At 54.8% G+C, this 22,864-nt stretch overlaps 1 protein-coding gene across 2 annotated transcripts in view; it reads right to left on the bottom strand.

The window, feature by feature from the left end:
- Window positions 1-22,568, bottom strand: part of ADGRL1 (adhesion G protein-coupled receptor L1) — a 61,809-nt gene extending 39,241 nt beyond the window's left edge. For both annotated transcript variants that reach the window (XM_030935390.1, XM_030935391.1), the window contains exon 1: window positions 22,363-22,568. The gene's annotated coding sequence lies outside the window, so the exon portion shown is untranslated. The remainder of the gene's footprint in view (window positions 1-22,362) is intronic.
- Window positions 22,569-22,864: the final 296 nt, after the last annotated feature.

Below are 22,864 nucleotides of genomic sequence, written 5' to 3'. Positions count from 1 at the left end.
ACGGCCGGGCGCGGCGGCTCACGCCTATAATCCCAGCACTTTGGGAAGCCGAAGCGGGCGGATCAACAGAGGTCGGGAGTTCAAGACCAGCCTGGCCAACATGGTGAAACCCTGTCTCTACTAAAAATACCAAAAAATTAGCTGGGCGTGGTGGCAGGTGCCTGTAATCCCAGCTACTCGGGAGGCTGAGACACGAGAATTGGTTGAACCCAAGAGGTAGAGGTTGCAGTGAGCCAAGATCATGACATTGCACTCCAGCCTGGGCGACGGAGCCAGACTGTCTCAAAAATAAATAAGCCAGGCGCGGTGGCTCACGCCTATAATCCCAGCACTTTAGGAGGCCGAGGCGGGCGGATCACAAGGTCAGGAGATCGAGACCATCCTGGCTAACATGGTAAAACCCCATCTCTACTAAAAACACAAAAAAATTAGCCGGGCGTGGCGGCGGGCGCCTGTAGTCCCAGCTACTCGGGAGGCTGAGGCAGGAGAATGGTGTGAACCCAGGAGGTGGAGCTTGCAGTGAGCCGAGATCGCGCCACTGCACTCCAGCCTGAGTGACAGAGCGAGACTCCGTCTCAAAAAATAATAATAAATAAATAAATAAAATAAAATAAACGGCGCAGGCCCTCAATAAATAAAGATCCCCATAGGGCAGGACACCTGCCTCCAGACCTCAGTCTCCTCACATGGGAAATGGGAAGATAATATCTGCTAGACAGCCCTGAACATCCCCTCTCCAGCCTTGCAGCTCTCTGCCCGCTTCCCCTCTCATGCCCACTCCTGATGCCAGCTCCCTCTCCACTGCCCCAGCTTCTTCAGTAAATCCCCCCCAGTCACCTCCAGCCCCCATCTGCATCTCCCCCACCTTCCCTGACAAGACAGGGCTGGTGTCACTTTCAGATCATTTTACAGCATGTTACCCCTCGAGCCGCCACCAGCCCCCATCCGCTGACTAGACACGGCTGGTGTCACTTTGAGATCATTTTACAGCGTGTTACCCCCCAGCCACCACCAGCCCCTATCCGCATCTCCCCCCACATCCCTGACTAGACATGGCCGGTGTCACTTTCAGATCATTTTCCAGCATGTTACCTTGGGGATGGGGAGTGGCTTTCTCATTTCAACTTCCTCATTTCCCCCCCAACTTCCCAGAACCACAGAACGGTTCAAGGGAGCCCCAAGCTGAGGAGTACTTCCCTCTCTGGGTCTCCAAGTGCTTTCTTTCACACTGCAACAGGTATCCTAGCAAGAGGAACTGCTGAGGGGAAGTAAAAATGGCTGGCTTGGTGTGGTGACTCATGCCTGTGATCCCAGTGCTTTGGGAGGCTAAGGTGGGTGGATCACTTGAGCCCAGGAGTTCAAGGCTGCAGTGAGCTATGATCGTGCCACTGCACTCCAGTCTGCGCAACATGTCTCTAGAATTTTCTTTTTTTTTTGAGACGGAGTCTTGCTCTGTTACCAGACTAGAGAGCAGTGGTGCGATCTCGGCTCATTGCAACTTCCGCCTCCTGGGTTCAAGCGATCCTCCTGCCTGAGCCTCTTGAGTAGCTGGGACTACGGGCATGTGCCACCATGCCCAGCTATTTTTTTGTATTTTTAGTAGAGACGGGGTTTCACCATGTTGGCCAGGATGGTCTCGATCTCTTGACCTCGTGATCGGCCTGCCTCAGCCTCCCAAAGTGCTGGGATTACAGGCATGAGCCACAGCGCCCGGCCAAATTTTTTTTTTTTAATTTGGCGTGGTGGCACCTAGCTACTCGGGAGGCTGAGGCAAGAGGATCACTTGAGCCCAGGAGTTTGCAAGGCTGCATTAAGCTATGATCCTGCCACTGCACTCCAGTCTGGGCAACAGAGCAAGACCCTCTCAATAAAACAAAACAAAACAAAATGGCAGGGAATCCACCCGATGCCAAGTTGTGTGGGCAGCCAATCCACATGGGTCTAGATACCAATTTTGCCTTGTACGTGCCTGGTGTGACCTTGAGCTGGTCTCTTCACCTCCCTGGCCCTGGTTCCCTCTGCGCTGCTGTTCTGCAGGGTGCTGGTAAGGAGAGCAGTGCATGTACACGCTGGGCCCACACAGGCCCCATCAGAGGGTGCCGTGCACAGCCTGGTGCCAGTCAGGGCACAAAGACACCCACGGAAGAGGCAGTCCCTCTCTTCCTCCCAGGCTGCACCCTAGAATGCTGAGACACCAGAGTGGAGCCCCCCCGAGCCATCTATACTTCTGCCGGGAACTCTAAGGCATCTTCAGCCCAACGAGACCAAAACAAGCCCCTACGTCAGTGCACGGTGCCACCATCCTCCCAGGCCCTCCAGCCAGAACCCCAGGAGCTGAAACCCTTGCCTCCTCTCTCACCCCTAAATCCAGTTCCAGAGTAAGTCTTGGAGCTGTGTATACTTCCAGAACACCCGTGTTGGTCCACACATCTGTCTTCAGCACCTGCCCCTCTAGTCCTGGGCCCTGGCCACTCCCCAAGTGCCCTCTGGCCCCTTTGCCTCCTACATCCAGGCTCTCCTGGCAGCCAGAGGCAACCCCCCCACGCCATTTTTTCTTTTTTCTATTCTTTTTTTTTTTTTTGAGACGGAGTCTCACTCTGTTGCCCGGGCTGGAGTGCAGTGGCGCAATCTCGTCTCACTGCAATTTCCACCTCCCGGGTTCAAGCGATTCTCCTGCCTCAGCCTCCTGAGTAGCTGGGATTACAGGCACCCACCATCACACCCAGCTAATTGTTATAATTTTTTTTTTGTTTTAGTAAAGATTTTCTTTTTTTTTTTTTGAGACGGAGTCTCGCTCTGTTGCCCAGGCTGGAGTGCAGTGGCGTGATCTCAGCTCACTGCAAGCTCCACCTCCCGGGTTCACGCTATTCTCCTGCCTCAGCCTCCCGAGTAGCTGGGACTACAGGAGCCCACCACCACCCGGCTAATTTTTTGTACTTTTTTTTTTAGTAGAGATGGGGTTTCACTGTATTAGCCAGGATGGTCTCGATCTCCTGACCTCGTGATCCACCCATCTCGGCCTCCCAAAGTGCTGGGATTATAGGCATGAGCCACCACACCCAGTCAAGATGGGGTTTCATCATGTTGGCCAAGCTGGTCTTGAATGCCTGACTTCAGGTGATCCACCTGCCTTAGCCTCCCAAAGTGCTGGGGTTATAGGTGTTAGCCATCATACCTAGCTTAGAGGCCAGTTTTTTTTTTTTTTTTAATTATGGTATAATTTTAAACACATGAACTATTTATTTATGTTTTTGAGACAGGGTCTCTCTCTGTTGCCCAGGCTAAAGTGCAGTGGCACGATGTCAGCTCACTGCAGCTTTGAACTACCAGGCTCAAGTATCCCTCCCACCTCAGCCTCCCGAGTAGCTAGGATTACAGGCACGTGCCACGATGCCCAGCCGGTCTTGCTATGTTGCCCAGGCTGGCACTTAAACCATTTCTTAGTGTACAATTCAGGGGCAGTAACTGAATTCTCAAATGCTGTTCAACAACCATCACCACTATCTATTTCCAACACTTTTTTTTGCAATGGTGCAATCCCAGCTCACTGCAACCTCCACCTCCCAGGTTTAAGCAATTCTCCTGTCTCAGCCTCCCGAATAGCTGGGATTATAGGCGCCTACCACCACGAGTAGACACGGGGTTTCACCATGTTGGCCAGGCTAGTCTGGAACTCCTGACCTCAAGTGATCCACCCACCTCGGCCTCCCAACATGTTGGGATTACAGGCATGAGCCATCGTGCCTGGCCTCCAAAACTTTTTTATCACCCCAAATAGAAACTCCTGGCCGGGCGCGGTGGCTCAAGCCTGTAATCCCAGCACTTTGGGAGGCCGAGACGGGCGGATCACGAGGTCAGGAGATCGAGACCATCCTGGCTAACACGGTGAAACCCCGTCTCTACTAAAAAATACAAAAAAAAAAAAACTAGCCGGGCGAGGTGGCGGGCGCCTGTAGTCCCAGCTACTCTGGAGGCTGAGGCAGGAGAATAGCGTGAACCCGGGAGGCGGAGCTTGCAGTGAGCTGAGATCCGGCCACTGCACTCCAGCCTGGGTGACAGAGCGAGACTCCGTCTCAAAAAAAAAAAAAAAAAAGAAACTCCTTACCCACTAAACAGTAACACCCAGCCCTGGTACCTTATACTCTACTTTCTGTCTCCATGGATTTACCTATTCTAGACATTTCATACAAATGGAATCACACGCTATGTGACCTTTTTTTTTTTTTTTTTCCCTAAGTTAGATGGGGGTCTCACTCTGTTGCCCAGGCTGGAGTGCAGTGGCACAATCTCGGCTCACTGTAACCTCTACCTCCCAGGGTCAAGTGATCCTCCTGTCTCAGCCTCCTGAGTAGCTGGGACTATAGTCACATGACCCCACTACATTAACTTCTGGCTAATTTTTGTATTTTTTTGTAGAGGCAGGATTTTGTCATGTTGCCCAGGCTGGTCTCAAACTCCTGGACTCAAGTGATCTGCCCATCTTGGCCTCGTAAAATGCTGAGATTACGGGTGTGAGCCACTGTTCCCGGCCTTATTTTGTGTCCAGCTTCTCTCACTCAGCACCAAGTTTCCAAGGCTCACCCACGTCACAGCCTGGATTCAAGCTTCATTCTGTTTTACGGCTGTGTAATATTCCACTGCATGGGTAGACCACGTTTTCTTTATCCGTTCGTCGGTAATGGACATGTGGGTTGTTGCACAGAAGGGTCCTTTTTATTTTCGCCTTAGCTTTACTGTGAGGCATCATTGACAAATAGAAATTACATGTATTTAAGGTTATATGACATTTTGATATTCACATGTGTTATGAAATTACAACCAAGCTAACTAACAACATATCCAACACCTCACCTAGATACCTTTCTGGTATGTGTGGTGAGAACACTTGAGTCTAATTCCTCAGCAAGTTTCAAGAAAACAATATGCTATAACAATATTTTTATTAATATTAATAACAATAATTTAATAATAATTATTATTATTTTTAGATGGAGTCTCACTCTGTCACCCAGGCTGGAGTGCAGTGGCGCAATCTTGGCTCACTGCAACTTCTCCCTCCCAGGTTCAAGCAATTCCCATGCCTCAGCCTCCCAAGTGGCTGGGGCTACAGGTGGGCACCACCATGCCTGGTTAATTTTTATATTTTTAGTAGAGATGGGGTCTCATGTTGCCCAGACTGGTCTCAAACTCTTGAGCTCAAGCAATCTGCCTGCCTCGGCCTCCTAAAGTGCTGCAATTATAGGTGTGAGCTACCACACCTGGCCTGCTTTTTTTTTTTTTTTTTTTTTGAGACGGAGTCTCGCTCTGTTGCCCAGGCTGGAGTGCAGTGGCACATCTCAGCTCACTGTAAGCTTCGCCTCCCCGGTTCACGCCATTCTCCTGCTTCAGCCTCCCGAGTAGCTGGGACTACAGGCGCCTGCCACCACGCTCGGCTAATTTTTTTTTGTACTGTTAGTAGAGACGGGGTTTCACCGTGTTAGCCAGGATGGTCTCGATCTCCTGACCTCGTGATCCGCCTGCCTCGGTCTCCCAAAGTGCTGGGATTACAGGCGTGAGCCACAACGCCCAGCCCTGCTATTAATTATAGTCACCATGCTATACCTTAGGTCTCTGGAACTTTTTTTTTAGAGATGGGATCTTGCTGTGCTGCCAAGGCTGGAGTGCAGTGGCACCATCACAGCTCACTGCAACCTTGAACTCCTGGGCTCAAGAGATCCTCCTACCTCAGCCTTCCGTGTAGCTGGGATTACAGGTGTGTGCCACCATGCTTGGCTAATTTTAAATTTTTTTGTGGAGACAGGTCGTGCTATGTTGTTCAGGCTGGCCTTGCATTCCTGGTGTCAAGCGATGCTCCCACCTTGGCCTCCCAAAGTGCTGGGATTATAGGCACAAGCCATCCTGCCTGGTTAAAATGTGTTTATCTGAAAGCTGAAAGCTTGTACCCTTTGACCTACATCCCCCACCTTCCCCTGTGCCCTCATCCCCATAACCACTGCTCTACTCTGCTTCTATGAGTTCAATTCTTTTTTAGATTCCACAGATAAGTGAGGTCACGCGCCATTTGTCTTTCTGTGTCTGGCTTATTTCACTTAGCATAAGGTCCTCCAGGTTCATCCATTCCAGAGGGGTGTTTTAAAAGACAATCGTGGCCGGGCGCGGTGGCTCACGCCTGTGATCCCAGCACTTTGGGAGGCTGAGGAGGGCAGATCCCCTGAGGTCAGGAGTTCGAGACCAGCCTGGCCAACATGGTGAAACCCCATCTCTATTAAAAATACAAAAATTGGCCGGGTGTGGTGGCAGGGACCTGTATTCTCACCTACTCTGGAGGCTGAGGTAGGAGAATTACTTGAACCTGGGAGGCGGAGGTCGCAGTGAGCCAAGATTGCACCACCAACTCCAGCCTGAGCGACAGAGTGAGACTCCATCTTAAAAAAAAAAAAAAAAAAAAAAACTAAAGACAATGTTGACTGGTGGGTCTTCTGCTTTAACCACTCCAACGCCTCTGGCTCCCACCTTATCTCCCTCCAGTCATGCGGGTTCCCACCCTGCAGCCTCAGCCTCAGCCTCTGTCCCCATCTGTGTCCCTCAGACTCAGAGGTGTCCTCCCCAGAGACGCAGACATGGGCCTCCGCCACCCTGTATCACACACAGCGCCCTGTGGCCGCCGCCTGCCTGTGCATCCCTCGCCACGCCGTGACCTCATGTCTCTGCTTTCTTCTTGGTAAAACGGGGACACCTCAGAGGACAGCTGTGCAACAGAACAAATTCACACACGAGACACTTGGGATGCTCCTGGCACACAGACAGGGTGAAGCATCCCTTGTCCCCATTGTCACCTTCTCTATTAGCTTGGGCCGCCATAACAAAGTACCACAGACTGTGCAGCAGCTTACACAGCAGAAATTTACTTCCTCCTCGTTCTGGAGGCCAGAATTCCAAGATCAAGGTGCCAGCAAATTCAGTTTCTGTGGAAATTCTCTTCCGCCTTCTCACTGTATCCTCACAGGGCCTCTTCTCTGGACATGCACAGAGGGAGACAGATCCCTGCTGTCTCTCTCTCTCTCTTTTTTTTTTTTCTGAGACAAGTTCTGGCTGTCTTGCTCAGGCTGGAGTGCAGTGGCACAATCCCGGCTCACTGCAGTCTCAACCTCCCAGGCTCATGCAATCCTCCCGCCTCAGCCTTCTGAGTAGCTGGGACTACAGGTGCATGTCCCTGTGCCCAGCTACTTTTTTGATTCTTTTGTAGCGATGGGGTCTCGCTATATTGCCCAGGCTGGTCTTGAGCTTCTGGCCTCAAGCGATCCTCCCGCCTTGGCCTCCCAAAGTGCTGGGATTATAGGCATGAGTCACAAGCCCCAGCCTCTCTCTTCTTATTGGGATACCAGTCCTTTCAGAGTAGGGGGCCCCACCCTTAAGATCTCATTTAACCTTCATTACCTCCCTCAAGGGCCTACCTCCAAATACACTCACGCTGGGAGTGAGGGCTTCAACCTCTGCATTTGGGAGGAAGGTGAGAACATACAGTTTAGTCCATAACATCATCCATCCCATCCCTGCTCCATACTTTTACTTGACCACTCCTAGAGTTCCTTTATTTTATTTTATTTATTTTTTGAGATGGAGTCTCACTCTGTCGCCTACGCTGGAGTGCAGTGGCGCGATCTCGGCTCACTGCAACCTCCACCTCCCGAGTTCAAGCAATTCTCCTGCCTCAGCCTCCTGAGTAGCTAGGATTACAGTCACACACCATCAATCCTGGCTAATTTTTGTATTTTTAGTAGAGAGGAGGTTTTGCCATGTTGGTCAGGCTGGTCTTAAACTCCCAACCTCAGGTGATCCACCTGCTTTGGTCTCCCAAAGTGCTGGGATGACAGACGTGAGCCACCGCGCCTGGCCTTTTGTTGTTGATGCTTTGAGATGGGGTCTCGCTCTGTCGCCCAGGCTGGAGTGCAGTGGCGCGATCTCAGCTCACTGCAACCTCCACCTCCCGGGTTCAAATGTTTCTCCTGCCTCAGCCTCCTGAGTAGCTTGAGATTACAGTGACATGCCGCCACACCCGGCTAATTTTTGTAGTCTTAGTAGAGACGGGTTCGCCATGTTGGCCAGGCTGCTCTCCAACTCCCAACCTCAGGTGATCCACCCACCTCGGTCTCCCAAAGTGCTGGGATTACAGGTGTGAGTCACCATGCCCAGCCTTCTAGATTTCCTTTCTACTCCCAGGTGAATGGAGACGTCTGAGGCTGGAACTTGGTTTCCCTGACTCCTGTCTCCTGGCCCCCTGAACACACAGTGGGTCACCAAGCAAAAACTTACTGAAGGCCAGGAGCAGTGGCTCATGCCTATAATCCCAGCACTTTCAGAGGCCGAGGTGGACGGATCACGAGGTCAGGAGATGGAGACCATCCTGGCTAACAAGGTGAAATCCCATCTCTACTAAAAACACAAAAATTAGCCGGGCATGGTGGCGGGGACCTGCAGTCCCAGGTACTCGGGAGGCTGAGGCATGAGAATGGCGCGTGAACCCAGGAGGTGGAGGTTGCAGTGAGCTGAGATTGCACCACTGCACTCCAGCCTGGGCGACAGAGCAAGACTCCGTCTCAAAAAAAAAAAAAAAACTGAAGACAGGGGAGTGACTAAGGACGGCAGTGAGGATAGCTGGAGATGGGGTGTCTGCCCTGTGACCTGGGGGGGCCACGCCTGACCCCCACAGGCAGGGGGCCATTGCTTTGGGGTGCAGACAGAGTTCCCCAGGAACATGACCACCTCTCCCCAGAGTGGCTCCCCTAGGAAGCTCCAGGCACCCCAAGGGACCAGCCTCAGCTTGGCAGATGGTGGGTGTCCCCTGGGAGACCCAGGCCTGACCATCCCTGAGGCCTCTGGAGGGGGAGGTGTTATGGATTGAATTACGGCCGCCCCCCCCCCCCGCAACCCCTCTGCCAAAAAAAAAGAATGCCAGGCTAGGCACAGTACCCAGTGGTTCACACCCACAACCCTAGTACTTTGGGAGGCCAAGGTGGGAGGATCACTTGAGCCTTGGAGTTTGAGACAAGCCTGAGCAACAGTGAGACCACATCTCTACAAAAAACACAAAAATTAGCCGAACATGGTGGCACATGCCTGTAAGTCCTAGCTACTGGGAAGGCTGAGGTGGGAGGGTCGCTTGAGCCCAGGAGATTGAGGCTGCAGTGAGCTCTGATTGCACCATTGCACTCTAGCCTGGGCAAGAAAGTGGGACTCTGTGTCAAAAAAACTAAAGATAGGTTGGAGTCCTAGGGTACCAAAAAAACAAAAGATATGTTGAAGTCCTAACTCCTGATAACTCACATGTGACTGTGTTGGGAATATCTGGAGTCCTTACAGAGATCATCAAGTTAAAATGAGCTCATTAGTGTGGGTCCTAATCCAACAACTGGCGCCCTTATATAAAGGGGAAACCTGGCCACAGACATGCACAGAAGACCACGTGACCATGAAGGCAGAGACCAGAATGATGCTTCTAGAAGCCAGGGAAGATTGCCAGTTAATGACCAAAAGAAGTCAGGAGACAGGCCTGCAACAGATTCTTCCTGAAGGCTCCCAGAAGGAACCAAGCCTGACGACACCTTGATCTTAGACTTCCAACCTCCAGAGCTGGGAGGCGACACAATTCTGTTGATGGCTGCAGTGGCTCACACCTGTAATCCCAGCACTTTGGGAGGCCAAGGTGGGAGAACTGCTTGAGCCCAAGAGTTTGAGACCAGCCTGGGCAACACAGTGAGACCCCAGCTCTACAAACAAATATAAAAAAGTAGCTGGGCGTGATGGGATGCACCTGTAGTCCCAGCTGCTCAGGAGGCTGAAGTGGGAGGATCACTTGAGCCCAGGAGGTTGAGACTGCAGTGACCTGTGATTGCACCACCACACCTCAGCCTGGGCAATAGAGCAAGACCCCATCTCTGAAACATAAATAAATAAATCAATAAAGTCTCTGTTGCTAAAGCTGTCCTGTCTGTGGTAATTTGTTGTGGGAGCCTAGGAAATTCATATACGGAGTCAGGACACACAGGGAGTGAGGAGGGAGGCAGAGATGGGGCCAGGGGTCTGAGCTGCAGAACTTTAGAGAAACCATTTACAGGAAACAGCAAACAACAGGGTGGGCATCTAGCTGGGCTCTCCAGCAAGGAACCACCTGAGATGCCAGGAACAGTGGCGGACACCTCCATGTCCCAGCCCGAGCACCTTCCACGTGTAGCTCACATAATCGTAATAACCATTTAGGAAGAGGAGAGGCTTGTACCCACATTTACAGAGGAGGAAAGTGAGGTCCTGTCATTGAAGAGACATATCCAGGAACACTCAGCTGGTAAGGGGGCTTGAACCCAGGGAGGGCTGGCTCCCCAGGTTGGGCTTGGTGAGCTGTGGGGGGATCCTGGCGGACCAGAAGAGCCCCCACTCCCAGGCCCACACTGCATTTGAGTGACTGCATCCTCAGAACTGGTCATGCCTGGAGGTTCTGCACTTGTGAGGCCAGGTGAGCCCACACCTGTGTCTGTCCCCACCTTGCACCTGAGCGGTCTTCAGTCACCCTATTTGTCTTTCTTTCTTCTTTCCTTTTTTTTTGAGACAACAGGGTCTTGCTCTGTCGCCCAGGCTGGAGTGCAGTGGTGCACTCTCAGCTCACTGCAGCCTCGTCCTCCCAGGCTCAAGTGCTCCTCCCAGCTCAGCCTCCCAAGTAGCTGGGACTACAGGCACACAGAACCATGCCCGGCTAATTTTTGTATTTTTTGTAGAGATGAGGTTTCACCATGTTGCCCAGGCTAGTCTCGAATTCCTAGGCTCAAGCGATCCTCCTGCTTCAGCCTCCCAAAGTGCTGGGACTACAGATGCACCCCGGAATCCATTGCACCCAGCCATAGGTGACCCTGTTTCGCCCATGGGACACAGGGGGCTGCACACCTGCCTGTATGTTCGCGTCTAAGCCCTACATCTCTCTCAAGTCAAGGGTCGGTGCGGCAGGGTGGGCCACTGAGGCCCAGACTCTGTCCTCGGGTGCCCTGGGATGGGGATGGGGAGAGCGACAGGAGGAGAAGCGGCTGCTGGAGGAGAGGGGGCGCCTCTAGCCTGCCCTAGCCTGCAGTTGCCATGGCAACCCTCTGTGCGCTAGAGTGGGTGGGAGTCTGAGTGCCTTGGGTTGGGGGGGTGGGGAACCAAGGTGGGGATCTGGGATCTGGGCCCCCCTCATGGTCTCCTCCCTTCCTGGCAGCAGCCGGCCCCTCCACACACAGCCCTCTGGCTGCATCTCCTGCCTCCTGCCCACTCCCCAAACCCAGCTGCCCATGAGCCCGCCTCCTCCAGGAAGCCCTCAGGCATCCAGCAGGTCCCTAAGGAAGCTCCTGGATTTCAATCTGCTGTGTAGCTTCAGATCAAGCACTTGGCCTCTCTGAACCTATTTCCCCATTGCTACTTAGGGACTAACAGACCTACCTTGCAGAGACAGAGCATGTGCCCAGAGAGGGCCCAGGTACACGGTCCTCAGGCAGGGCAAGGTTCTTGCAACATCTTCAGCCCCCGCCCCATCCTCCAGCTCAGCGGATGGCAGCCCAGTCCCTCCAGGTGCTCAGGAACCAGACAGTCATCCTGGATCCCTCTCCCCTCACATCACATCCAGGCCCGTCAGGTCCTGTGGCTGGCTACTCCTTCAGGGTCCACTCACCTCTCGCCACTCCTCAGCTTCTCTCTGGTTCAGCCCCATCATCTCCAGGCTGGACCCCACTTCCCTGCCTCGCTGTCTACACCTCACCTCCCCATCTGTCTGCCACCCCTGTCCCATCCAATCTCTACCCCCAGGCCAGAACCATCTTTGCAAAACGAAACTGTCTACAGTATGTTTCCCCCATGGCCACCAGGGGGCGCTTGTGAGACTAAGTCAGCCGCTTCCCTCCTCTGCTCAGAACCCTCCGTGGCTCCCACCTCCCTCAACCAAAAGCCAAAGTCCATCATACAAAGGCTCTGCACCGGGCCAGGTGTGGCGGCGCACACCTGTAATCCCAGCACTTTGGGAGGCTGAGGCGGGCTGATTGCTTGAGCTCAGAAGTTCCAGACCAGCCTGGGCAACATTGTGAAACCGTCTCTACCAAAAATACAAAAAGTTAGCTGGGCGTGGTGGCGCACGCCTGTGGTCCCAGCTCCTTGGGAGGCTTAGGTGGGAGAATCTCTTGAGCCCGGGAGGTGGAGGTTGCAGTGAGCCGAGATTATGCCACTGAACTCTAGCCTGGGCAACGGAACAATAACCCATCTCAAAAACAAAAAAACAAACAGGCCCTGTACAATGTGAAACACCAGGCACTGTTCTGCCTCAGGGCCTCTGCACGGGCTGTTTCTCTCTTCCCCAGATCCCCTCACAGCTCCTCCTGCATCTTCCTTTTGGTCTTTCCTCACACATCACTAGCTCGGCAAAGTACTGCTGGCCCCCGCACTCCTACACGTTGTCCTGGCTTGATTTCTCCATGATCCCCATCACCAACATGCCATGCATTTTATTTGCTTATGAACTCTCTGCCACTAGATGCTGACTCTGCAGGGTGGGGTTTGCGTACTACACTCAGCACAGCGCATGGCACGAGCAAGAAGCTGAAATACAATTGTTCAATGAAGAACCTTTCGAAGGTCACCCTGGAGCTGGGTGCAGTGGCTCATGCCTGTAATCCTAGCAATTTGGGAGACCAATGCAGAATTGCTTGTGGCCAGGAGTTTGAGACCAGCCTGGGCAACACAGTAAGATCCTGTCTCTACAAAAATTTAAAAATTAGCCAGCCATGGTGGCACATGTCTGTGGTCCTAGCTACTGGGGAGGCTGAAGCAGGAGGGTCATTCAAGCCCAAGAAGTCAAGGCTGCAGTGACTACAATTATGCCACTGCACTCCAGCCTGGGTGACAAAACAAGACTCCGTCTCTAAATAAAATAAAATAAAGGTCACCCTGGCCACCAAGCAACACTGGACTGCAGAGGGGTAGGGGTCGTTAAAAAAATTCCCTGCCCCTCCCCCAGACACCTTCTCCCTCGTCTCCCCATCTATCTGCCACCCCGTCCCATCCAATCTCTACCCTGAGGCCAGAACGATCTTTGCAAAATGAAAATCCAATGACACCCCTCCCTGCCTACAACCCTCCATGGTTCCCCATTGCCTGTGATGCTCTAACATGACATCTCAGGCCCTGCTGTCCTGCCACCTTCCCATCACCTCTACTCAGCACCTGTCTCTCTCTCCCGCACACACAGTTCCTTATTCTGCTCTCCCTCCAAAGGGCTCTGCCCAGAGGACAGCGTTGGTATCCACTCTCCTAGCACACAGAGCCTCCGTGTTTTGCTCCCTTAACTGGACTTGGGCTCAACTGTTAAATATCTGTCTTCCCCACCATCGAGGGACTCTGAGGGGAAAGTACCACTGTGGGTTGGGCTGGCTCTTGTTGCGTGCCCAGCCCTGGGCAAGGAGTGGATGCTTGTTCATTTGTTTAATGAACGAAGACTGGACGTGGTAGCTCACGCCTGTAATCCCAGCACTTTGGGAGGCTGAGGTGGGCGGATCACGAGGTCAGGAGATTGAGACCATCCTGGGTAATACGGTGAAACCCCGTCTCTACTAAAAATACAAAAAAATTAGCCGGGCGTGGTGGCAGGTGCCTGTAGTCCCAGCTACTCGGGAGGCTGAGACAGGAGAATGGCGTGAACCCAGGAGCCGAGATCGCGCCACTGCACTGCAGCCTGGGCGACAGAGCAAGACACTGTCTCAAAAAAAAAAAAAAAAAAAATGAATGAAGATGAAATAGACCCAAAAAGCAGGTCACCCATTCAGTGGATGTTTACCGAGTTCCCAACTGGTCACAAGTGCAATGGAGGAAGGTGTGCCTGAGAGTGGGTATATGTGTAGGTGCAACTGTAGACAGAGTGGCCAGGAAATGCCTCCCGTAAAAAGTGACATTTCAGCAGAAGTCTTGAGGAGGTGAAAAGAGCATTCTGGTCAGAGGGAACAGCATGTGCAAAGGTCCTGGGGTAGGAATGTGCTGAGATGTGGCTGGGGCTCTGTAAACAAGGGGAAGAGTGGAAGGAGGTGAGGGCGGCTGGGGTCAGAGAGGCCATGCAGGGCCTTGCGGACCTCAGGGAGGACTCTGGCTTTCTAGAGACGTGTTGGGAATCCTGAACAAAGGAGGGATGGGATCTGGCTCGGGTGTTCACAGGCGTCTTCTGGCCACAGAGGTGGAAATCAGACTGTGTGTGAGGAAGTTGCTAGGAGTGGAGGGTACTCCCTACCCCACCTCTCCCTTGCCTTTTGTCTACAGGGCTGTCAAAGCCAGAAACCTGAAGCTTCCACCAGGGCTGGTTGCCTCTTGGCCTCCTTTCTGGCCTCCTGGCCTCCCTTCCTGCCAACTGTGGCTCTCTCCCGTGTAGCAGCTAGAGGGAGCTCATGCTAAACATTCTCACCCTGCCATCTGGAACCTGACCCAACCCCCTTCTCCCTATCCCCACCCCCGTCACAGGCCCTGGCAGCCCCATGGACAAACCAAACACAGACTCACGGTCCCAAGGCCAGCGAGCAGCCTCCAGCCTCTCTCCATGTGCAGTTGTGAAACATTTCTCCTTCCTCCTGAGCCACCACCTTCTCTCTGACCTCAGGGCAGCCCCTGACTCTCACAGATGCTCCTTCCCCTCCACCATACCCCTCCTCCCCGTCCAGGTTGCAGCTGGAAAGCCCCCTCCTCTGGGAAGCCTTCCCTGACTTGCACCTCTGCTGTGCTCACCATCATGGCAGGTCTGCACCACAGTGGCCTGTGGTCTGTTTCTACTCCAAAGTGTTCACTGTCCAGCCCCAAGCTTTGCACTCTGAGCTCAGCAGAGCAGAGCTGGAAAGAGTTCTAGAAGCCAGGGCCCGAGGCCAGGTGCGGTGGCTCACACCTGTAATCCCAGCAGGAGAATGGTGTGAACCCAGGAGGTGGAGTTTGCAGTGAGCGGATATCACGCCACTGTACTCCAGCCTGGGCGACAGAGAGAGACTCCGTCTCAAGAAAAAAAAAAAAAAAAGAAGCTAGGGCCCTGAGCAGAGGGCACAGAGGCGGGATCCCCCTGCCGCATCAGACGCTGGCTGTTAAGGGGCAGGGTGGGGACTGCAGAGACCAGGATACGGGGGCAGGGTGCCTAGCAGGGCAGGAGAGAAGAGGCCCCTGGCATAGCGCCCTCAAGTTGCAGGTTCAAATCCTGGCTGTGCGCCGTCATGTCGGCACGACAGGACACCCACGTCACTCCTCTCAATTCTGTCTCTCCACGGGGGAGCAGGGGAACGAGAGCCTCCCAGGGTGGCTGTGGGGGTTAGAAATAATTTTCGGCAATTCCACACATCTTTTTTGGAGCATCTTCTATGTGCCAGACACTGAGGGGCTGGGTACAAAAAAGTCGATTCTACAGAGTACCAGTATTGTAAAAGAAGATAAAGCCAGCAGAAGTGGCTACGAGTGTGTGTGGGCTTGGGAGTGGCTTTTTTTTTTTTTCTAATCGTATTTTTAAAGACAGGGTCTCGCTCTGTTGCCCAGGGTGGAGTGCAGTGGCGTGATCATAGCTCACCACAGCCTCTGAGCTCAAGAGATCCTCCTGCCTCGGCCTCCCAAGTAGCTGGGATCACAGGGCGTGTGCCACCGGGCCTGGCTAACTTTTAATTTTTTTGTAGAAATGGGGGCCTCGTTATGTTTCCCAGGCTGGTCTCGAACTCAAGCGATCCTCTTGCCTCATCCTCCCAAAGTGCTGGGATTACAGGCATGAGCCACTGTGCCCGGCTGTTGCAATTTTATTTTATTTTATTTTATGTATTTATTTATTTGAGACAGTCTTGCTCTGTCGCCCAGGATGGAGTGCAACGGCGTGATCTTGGCTATCTGCAACCTCCGCCTCCCGGGTTCAAGTGATTCTCCTGACTCAGCCTCCTGATTAGCTGGGACTACAGGCACCCACGACCACACTCAGCTTATTTTTGTATTTTTAGTAGAGACAGGGCTTCACCATATTGGTCAGGCTAGTCTCGAACTCCTGACCTCAGGTGATCCACCTACCTCAGCCTTCCAAAGTGCTGGGATTACAGGCATGAGCCACTTGCCTGGCTGTTGCAATTTTAAACAGGATGATCAGGAAAGGTCATCTCCCCTGGAGAAGATGACATTTTAGCAAAGCCCTGTGAATTTTAGGGAGGAGCACGCAGGTGTTCAGTTCAGGAGAGTTAGAAGAGAGTCCTAGGCAGGGTCACAGTCCGTGCAAAGGCCCTGGGGCTGGACCGTGCCTGTATGTTTGAATAACGGTGGCAGCTGCCTCGAGGAAGCGGGTTGTGAGCTGGTGGGGAGAGTGGGAGGAGGTGAGAGCAGGGAGGTGCCGGAAACAGACTGTGCGGGACTCCTTGTACTTTAAGCACACAACTGCTCCCCGAATGGGGCCGCCCCTCTGCCCAGCCTTCACTCCCAGAAGCCACTGGGGGGCGCTTTGGGACAGGGTCGGCCAACCATGGTCAGGCCCCTGCCTGCCTTTGTACAGCTGGTAAGCTAAGAATGGTGTTTATGTTTTTAAAGGACTAAAGAAGAGAAAAGAGAACAGGCCACAGAACCCGTCTGCGGCCCACAAAACTCTCAGTATTTACCATCTGGCTTTCAACAGAAAAGTCAGCCAGCCAACCTCTACTCTATTTTATTTACGTACATATTTTTTTTTTTGAGATAGGGTATTGCTCTATAGCCCAGGCTGGAATGCAGTGGTGTGATTACGGCTCACTGCAGCCTCGACCTCCCAAGCTCAAGTGATCCTCCTGCCTCAGCCTCCCAAGTAGCTGGGACGACAGGTGTGCGGCACCATGCCCAACTAATTTAAAAAATTTCTTGTTTGAGACAAAGTCTCTCTCTATCGCCCAGGCTGGAGTGCAGTGGCATGATCTTGGCTCACAGCAACCTCCACCTCCCAGGTTCAAGCGATTCTCCTGCCTCAGCCTCCTGAGTAGCTAGGATTACAGGCACGCGCCACCACACCCAACTAATTTTTGTATTTTTAGTAAAGACGGGGTTTCACCATGTTGGTCAGGCTGGTCTCGAACTCCTGACCTTGTGATCCGCCTGCCTCAGCCTCCCAAAAGGCTGGAATTACTGGCATGAGCCACTGCACCTGGCCTAATTTTTTCATCTTTTATTCTGGAAAGACAGGGTGGGGGGGGGGGGTGTCTCACTTTGTCACCCAGGCTGGTCCCGAACTCCTGGACTGAAGCGATCTTCCTGCCTCAGCCTTCCAAAGTGCTGGGATTACAGGCGTGAACCACCTTGCCCCGCTAGCAACCTCTACTCTACAGCCATCACTGCCAACCCAGGATAATTCTGCCCCGGATCCTAGTACGTTTAGCAATGTCTGGAGACTTTCTGAGGTGTTACAACTGTGGGGGTGGGGGTGTCACTGACATCTATCGGGCAGAGGCTAGGGTGGCCTCCGAGCATCCTATAGTACCGAGGACAGCCTCCCACAGAGAACGACGTGGCGCCAAAGTCAGGAGTAATGGAAATCGTCTGAGAAATCCTGTCTGGGAAAGCCAGCCCCAGGCCCCTCACCTCCTTAAGGGACAGGAAGGAGAATCTACCTGGCTTCCTGGCCTGACCATTTGTGACCTGCAGGGTATTTTTAGCCTGAGGGAGGGGCACTGGCTATTCTGAGTATTTTGGGGGGGGGGGGGCAAGGCTATTTTTGGCCTCGGCATCTATTCATTGAATTTTTATCTTCCCCCCAGTTTTGGAACAGGAGGCAGGGAAGGCAGGGCCTTTTTTTTTTTTTTTTTTTTTTAGAGTCAGGATCGTGCTCCATCACCCAGGCTGGAGTGCACTTGTGCAATCATAGCTCACTGCAGCCTCAAACTTCTGGGCTCAAGCGATCCTCCCACCTCAGCCTCCTGAGCAGCTGAGACTACAGGAGCATATTCACGACACCCAGCTATTAAAAAAGATTTTTTGGAGACGAGTCTTGCTATGTTGCCCAGACTGATCTCAAATTCTTGGCCTCAAGCAATCCTCCCACCTCAGCTTCCAGTGCTGGGATTACAGGTGTAAGCCACCACACCCGGGCCAGGTAAGACTTCCTGAACACACACTGTGGGCCAGCGATGACTGCTGACACCTGGGATTCCCAAAGCAAAGCAAATCACAACATCCTCGCACACTTGGATCCTCCTCACAGACACAGACAGTAAACAAACAAGCACAGAACATCAGGAAATTACAGACTATGTGAAAAGCCGTCCGCTGTACTGAACGTCAGGAGGAGGGTGGGAAGTTGCAACTTTGCAGAAGGTGCCTGGGAGTAAACGTTACTAGGGAGGTGATATTTCAAGAGGGTGGGGGAGAAAAAGCCTCGCAAATATCTAGGGGAGGGTCCTAGGTGGCAGAATAGCCAGTGCAAAGGCCCTGGGGTAGGATCACACTTAGCACATTGGAGGAGCAACGAGGAGGGAGGAGGTGGCCCAGAAAGACCGTGAAGGGCCAGACCCCAGGATGGCCCAGGCCTGTGTGGGCTACTGCAGTCAGAATTTGGGGCTGCCCTCGAAAAGGAGACACATGCCTTCCCCCCGACTCGCACGACAAGAGAGTTTTGCTTTATTGTTTTGGGGTTTTTGGTTTTTTTTTTTTTTGAGACTGAGTCTCACTCTGTCACCGACGCTGAAGTGCAGTGGCGCAATCTCGGCTTGCTGCAACCGCCGCCTCCTGGATTCAAGCAATCCTTCTGCCTCAGCCTCCCTGGGAGCTGGGATTACTGGTGCGCACAACCACACCTGGCTAAATTTTTGTACTTGTAGTAGAGATAGGGTTTCCCCATGCTGGCGAGGCTGGTCTCGAACTCCTGACCTCAGGTGATTCACCCGCCTCAGTCTCCCAGTGCTGGGATTACAGGTATGAGCCACCACGCCCAGCCGATAGGAGAGCTTTGACGGAAACCCCATACGTGTTGCTAGAACGTGAGCTCCACGAGGACAGGACGTGGCCACCACCCTCCATGGCGCCACCCATATGGCGCTGGGTGGGGAAAGCACTTGGCAAGTGTGTGCAGACTGCATGACAAGGTGCACCCAGCCTCACTCAAAGGAGTCCTGAGCACACAACTGCAGGTGCACACAAGATGCAGACAGTCCCATGTGTGCACACAGACAGCTGCTCCTTCTTGCAGCCCCGAGTCCCCCAGCATGACCACCCCCTCTGCAAAACACAAACACCAGCACACAAGGGACCCTTATGAACACTGGATGAGCCTGATAGACACGTGGCCACATGCGCCCTTGGCTAGATCACCATCCAGGCCACACAGGCAGACGACACCTACGCACAGGTGCAGACAGACAGATATCTGGATTCTGGGGACACCGGGACCCCCTCCATGTTTCTACTTGGCCTCCCGCCTCACTCTAGGACCCGTCTCTTCCCTTCCACCAGGGTGCCCAATAGCAACCACTTTGCCCCAAACCCAGCCTGGGAGGAGCTGTCTTGCCACGGCACCTCCAGGGTCACTGGGGTCAGGGTTTCAGACCCAGGGAACCCCTGCCTCAGGAGTCCCTCCCCCTGCCTCCCCATGGAGGGGCTGGAGGAGGGGAAGTGTCTGGCATCTGGAAATCAGATCCGTGAGAGGAACCCACACAGAAACCAGAGCCTTGTGTGTCCTTGGCCACATGTCTCGCCGGGGAGGGAGGAGGGGTGGAGGGCAAAGATGATGCTCTGGCGGGGATGGCACTGCTCCCACTCCTCTGGTTCCTCTTGAGGGGTACCCGCTGCCACCCTCCCCACCGAGATGCCTGCACTGGGGCTGAAGCAACACACGTTCTGCCACCAGCCTGGCAGGGTAGGGAGGACGCAGACGCCCCGAGACACACGCATCACACAGCCTCGCATGCAGGTGGAGATGCCACCGGCCAGGGCCCAAACCACTGGATGCAAACACACTCCCGTGCAGCAGAGGCACCTGTAGGCTCCTCCCCAACGTGCCCACAGGGTCCTCCTAGGTCCCCCAGGAGAAAGGGCTCCCTTGGGCAGGCTGGGAATAGAAGCTGGGCTTCAAGTCCCTGCCTTCCACTCCCTCCCTGCAGGCTCCAGAGCCCAGGTGTGCTGGTCCCCAGCTCCCCATCCTCCCCAACCCTGCACGCCAGCTACACCCCCAAGAGCAGGCATCAGCATGGGTGATCACAGGGTACGCAAGCCCCCCAGAAGTGGGGATTGAGACGGGTGCCCCTTGGAGAGAGAGAGGGCCTGGAGGGGTGTCCCAGGGCAGGTGCTACACACACAGGGTGGACTGAGCGAGGCCATGTGGGAGGTCACCAAGCTGGGGAGGAAGACGGTGGCAAGACCAGCAGGTGGGCCGGCACCCACATGTGAGTGCACACGTATGTTGCACGAGTATGTGGCTCCATACACGGGTGCGATCGCTGCCAGCCATGGAATTAGTTCCCTTTTCCGAATTCTAGATGAGTTTTCATCTCTGTAATTAATGGGCAAGTCAGTTCTGAACGGCATGGCAGGCAAACTGCTAGTTAGGAAAATCACGGATAATTTTCTCGATATGATAATGAAGGTTGGAATCCTTCTCTTATTCTCCCTGTTTTCATCCTACTTTTAAGTAATAAATTTGGCATTAGTGGGAGGGGAGCAAGGAGGAAGGAGAAGTCACCTGGCCCACAAAGCTGGGGCCTGACAGGGGCCCACGCAGAGTCCCCTGCACCCCCCCCCCCCCCGGGCCATGGGGCAGATTGGAGAAGAGAATGAGGGGTGTGGACCCTCCGTGGGGGTGATGAATTCAGGGGTCCAGGCCCCGCAGAACAGGTGGAGGGCAGGGAGCTTTCAGGCTGTGAGCCAGGGTGAAGGAGTGGGGTCTGGGGTCAGGTTAGACTCATGCCAGCCCTTGGGGTGTTGGAGAGAGAAGCAGAAACCAATGGCCTGTCCCCAAACAGCATGGAGGTCAACAGTCCGCAACAGACATTCACCCTCAGGTGTGCCCCACTAGGTCCAACCTCCTCTAAGTGGTGACTCCATACCAGGCTAAGGGAGCCGGGCAAGCAGAAAGAGGGGCAGAGAGAGAGATATAAAGACAGAGAGAGAGAGAGAGAGAGAGAGAGAGAGGGAGAGAGAGAGAGAGAGACAGCCAGCCATCTTGGCAGCCATTTTGAACCCCTCCCCCTCCTGCCCTCAGGCACACATGTTGGGATGTTGGATGTGGGAAGACAGACCCCAGCTCTGAGTCCGGTGGAAGCCAGGCAGAAAGGGGGCCCTGCCTGGAACTGGGATAGAGATACCCACGCAGCTGCCATGGGTGGAGGTGGATGGGGGTTGCAACAGGAGGAAAGGGTCCAGGCAGGTACAGTGAGATGCTGTCCAGGGATGGGGCAGTGTGAAGACCCGGACTCCAAGTGTAGCGACAGGGGTGTGTGTAGCCAGCGGCTGTCTTCAGATGGGGGCCAGAGGTGCACTGGAGAGATACCTGGGAGGGCACTTTCTGGACACGGCTGGAGCAAACACAGCACCCCCCCCACCCCACCACTTCAGGCCTGGGCTCGGGTCCCAGGACCGTCATATGGGAGGATGACAACCGAACCTTGGTAGCTCAATCAAATGCGCACCTGGGGTGGGGGCGGGGAGTTGTCCTCTAAGCACGAATAATCCCGGTGGATCAAACCTGCCGGCCTCCCGTGCTTTAACCCGGCACCACGGAGAGAAGGTGCTGCCCCGCTGCACCCCCTCCTCCTGACAGCAGCGCCCCCCGGACTGCGGCCAGCTCGACACCCAGACAGACCCCTCCCCATCCTCCGCGCCACTGCCTCCCAGAGAAAACCCCCTCGCCCAGCATCTTGTGGTGCCAGCCACGGCTCCTCCGAGGCCCGGGGCCGGCGCGCGGCGCGCACACGCACCCCCTCCGCTCACACCCAGACACCTACACAAACAGAGCGCCAAGCACCCGCGCGCACACGCACCGGGGACACGCAGGCACCGCCGCGCCGCTTCCCCACAAAGGCTGGCGCGCGCGCGGGCACACGCAACCACGCGCGGGCACACTCGCGGTCCCCTCCCCCCGCCAGGCACCCTGCGGCCGCCCGTCCGCACCCCCGCGCCCCGGGCGCTCCGTGGGGGCCGCCCTCCCGGGCCCCTAGCCAGTGGGGGTGAGATGCGGGCTGCCCCCGACGCCCCTCCCGCTCAGGTGCAGTGCCCCGCGCGGCTCCAGCGTCCCCTCCCCCCTCGCGGACAGGACAGGCCCCGGCTCCCATCCTTCCCGCCTCCCCTTTTCCGCGCGCCCCGCACACCTGGCCCAGGTGCGGCGTCGCCCCTCGCCCTGGGCCCGCAGACACTCACCTGTCCAGCGCCGCTCTGGGGTCGGCCCAGCGTGTCTCTCCTGCGGCTCCGCGAACCCGGGCCCCCCGCCCGGCACATCTCCCGGAGCCGGGGTTGAGGGAAAGCGGATAGGAGGTGGCGGGGCGAGGGCGGCCTCCGTGTCCCTTCCTTCCCCTAGCCCAGCACCGCCGCCACCGACCAAAAATTAAAAAAAAAAAAAAAGAAAAAAAAAAGAGGTGGATTACACGGATCCAAAGGCGGCCCCCTCGCGGCGGCGGAGGCTCGGGACTGGGGGCGATCGGGTCTGCGCCCCTCCCGGGGAGCGAGGCGGTGGGGCGGGGGCGGCGTCAGAGCGCCGGGGGCTGGGGCGAGGCGGAGCGCCCCGAGGCGGCGCCGGCAGCGGCCCGCATCTCCCCCGCAGCTCCGCGGCCCCGACGGAGGCGGCACGTGTGCGCCCAGGCGACTTCCCAGCCCCCTCCGACGGCAGCGGTGGCCGAGGGGTTAACGGGGCAGCCGGGACGCC

The sequence above is a fragment of the Rhinopithecus roxellana genome, chromosome 8, assembly GCF_007565055.1.
Source record: "Rhinopithecus roxellana isolate Shanxi Qingling chromosome 8, ASM756505v1, whole genome shotgun sequence".
Taxonomy (NCBI): domain Eukaryota; kingdom Metazoa; phylum Chordata; class Mammalia; order Primates; family Cercopithecidae; genus Rhinopithecus; species Rhinopithecus roxellana.
Note: the sequence above shows the minus strand (reverse complement) of the source record. Positions and strands in the feature narration are given on the sequence as shown.